At 38.4% G+C, this 2886-nt stretch overlaps 1 long non-coding RNA gene across 1 annotated transcript; it reads right to left on the minus strand.

The window, feature by feature from the left end:
* Window positions 1-1022: 1022 nt before the first annotated feature.
* On the minus strand, window positions 1023-1906 carry LOC132115285 (uncharacterized). The gene is made up of 2 exons (XR_009425466.1): window positions 1829-1906; window positions 1023-1735 (listed from the first exon to the last, which is right to left on the minus strand). It is a non-coding gene; the product is annotated as an uncharacterized LOC132115285 (long non-coding RNA).
* Between the last annotated feature and the right edge of the window lie 980 nt (window positions 1907-2886).

Below are 2886 nucleotides of genomic sequence, written 5' to 3' on the forward strand. Positions count from 1 at the left end.
GACAACCCAAATTGTTATCAGCGCTTAGTTCAGAAGCATGCATCTCTGATGGTATGGGGTTGCATGAGTGTGTGTGGCATGGGCAGCTTACACATCTGGAAAGGCACCATCAATGCTGAAAGGTATATCCAAGTTCTAGAACAACATATGCTTCCATCTAGACGTCGTCTCTTTCAGGGAAGACCTCGCATTTTCCAACATGACAATGCCAGACCACATACTGCATCAATTACAACATCATGGCTGTGTAGAAGAAGGATCCGGTTACTGAAATGGCCAGCCTACAGTCCAGATCTTTCACCCACAGATAACATTTGGTGCATCATAAAGAGGAAGATGCGATAAAGAAGACCTAAGACAGTATTAGACAAGAATGGGACAACATTCCTATTCCTAAACTTGAACAACTTGTCTCCTCAGTCCCCAGATGTTTGCAGACTGTTATAAAAAGAAGAGGGGATGCCACACAGAGGTAAACATGGCCTTGTCCCAACTTTTTTGAGATGTGGTGATGCCATGAAATTTAAAATCCACTTATTTTCCCCTTAAAATGATACATTTTCTCAGTTTAAACATTTGATATGTCATCTATGTTGTATTCTGCATATTGAAATTTGAAACTTCCACATTGCATTCTGTTTTTATTCACAATTTGTACAGTGTCCCAACTTTTTTGGAATCGGGTTTGTATTTTCTGTAGGTGTGTCATTAGACTGGAATATTTACTATTGATGTTAACTGGAAAAGAGGTTTTGTGTGCATTGATCTCACACTCTAATAAATTTAGACTTAGATTATTATGAAACACTGAATGAAAAAAAAAACCGGTAACACTTTACAGTTAACTTTTAAACTTACAATTAACAGTTAAACTTATGTTTTTAACTAATGTTAACAAATGCAATGTTATTGTAACACATCACCAAAACCATGTCATCCTTTCCTTGAAATTGTAGACTCACTCTTTTCTAAATTAAATGTAATATTGGAGAAAATGTGAGTAAATAAGCATTATAAATGTGTACAGGTGATTACCGTGGGCATTTATTAAATAGCACACACACAGAATAAATAATCCAAACAAACAGAATAGAACAGAAAGAGAGGCAGAAAATTGATTTGTATAAATGAGCAAACAAAGATTAGTCACACTGTACGATCAACTGATCAATAAACAGTCACATACTGCAAAACAAGCAGTGATTCAGAAACATGAACACATATTCAGAGCTGCAAACACTACCAAGAAAAACCAGACAATTAACTCTTCAAACATCTCTCCTCTATTACATAATAAACATTCAAATACTGATTTTTGTTAATTTGTGCATTAATGTGTAAATTTGTCACCTCTAAAATATAACATTTGTCTGTAGTCCAAGCCTTTTGTGTCCATAACCACATCTGCAGTAGTTTAACAACCACATGATTTAACTGGAAATTAAGACTGACAACAAAATCACAAAATCTAAAAATTAAAGTGGCTCAAAAGTGGTTTTGTAATTTTAAAAGCATCTACAGCAGACAGTGTGATGTGTGCAGAAAACATTTCATAAGTGCTGATATCAGTGCGAATAAATCCATGTAAACACATTTCAGGTGTATAAAGTGCACAAACACACCAGACCGAGACAACAGTGCAACTTAGCGTTAAGAGACAGTAAGAGAAACACAAACACACACTCAGTAGGGGATCTGGTTCTGATAGTACTGGATCATGTCATACGTTTTGCTCCTGGAACAATTGAAAAACATTTCATGTCATCTTATTAATGTTATGCAGAGTCGGGGGAAATGTCATTCATTAATGTGTGTGAGAGACACTGACCTGCTGCTCAGGAAGCAGTTCTGAATCACTTTGATGATAAAAGCTGCTGCTTCCTTCTCACTCACTCCAGGGTTAAAGTCAAAGTCAAAGTCACCTTTATTTATATAGCGCTTTAAACAAAATACATGCGTCAAAGCAACTGAACAACATTTATTAGGAAAACAGTGTCAATAATGCAAAAATGAGAGTTAAAGGCAGTTCATCATTGGATTCAGTGATGTCATCTCTGTTCAGTTAAATAGTGTCTGTGCATTTATTTGCAATCAAGTCAACGATATCGCTGTAGATGAAGTTTCCCCAACTAAGCAAGCCAGAGGCGACAGCGACAAGGAACCGAAACTCCATCGGTGACAGAATGAAGAAAAAAACCTTGGGAGAAACCAGGCTCAGTTGGGGGGCCAGTTCTCCTCTGACCAGACGAAACCAGTAGTTCAATTCCAGGCTGCAGCAAAGTCAGATTGTGCAGAAGAATCATCTGTTTCCTGTGGTCTTGTCCTGGTGCTCCTCTGAGACAAGGTCTTTACAGGGGATCTGTATCTGGGGCTCTAGTTGTCCTGGTCTCCGCTGTCTTTCAGGGATGTAGAGGTCCTTTCTAGGTGCTGATCCACCATCTGGTCTGGATACGTACTGGATCCGGGTGACTGCAGTGACCCTCTGATCTGGACACAGACTGGATCTGGTGGCTACGGTGACCTAGGAACAAGAGAGAAACAGACTAATATTAGTGTAGATGCCATTCTTCTAATGATGTACAAGTACATAGGGTGTTATGGGAAGTGTTTCCGGTTCCGGTTTACCTAATTAATGCAGCCTAAAAATCCTTTAATGGATTTGGATAATAAAAGCATATTAGTATGTTATGTGTATGCCAGGTTAAAGAGATGGGTCTTTAATCTAGATTTAAACTGCAAGAGTGTGTCTGCCTCCCGAACAATGTTAGGTAGGTTATTTCAGAGTTTGGGCGCCAAATAGGAAAAGGATCTGCCGCCTGCAGTTGATTTTGATATTCTAGGTATTATCAAATTGCCTGAGTTTTGAGAACGTAGCGGACGTAGAGG

Source organism: Carassius carassius, chromosome 34 (assembly GCF_963082965.1).
Source record: "Carassius carassius chromosome 34, fCarCar2.1, whole genome shotgun sequence".
Taxonomy (NCBI): Eukaryota; Metazoa; Chordata; class Actinopteri; order Cypriniformes; family Cyprinidae; genus Carassius; species Carassius carassius.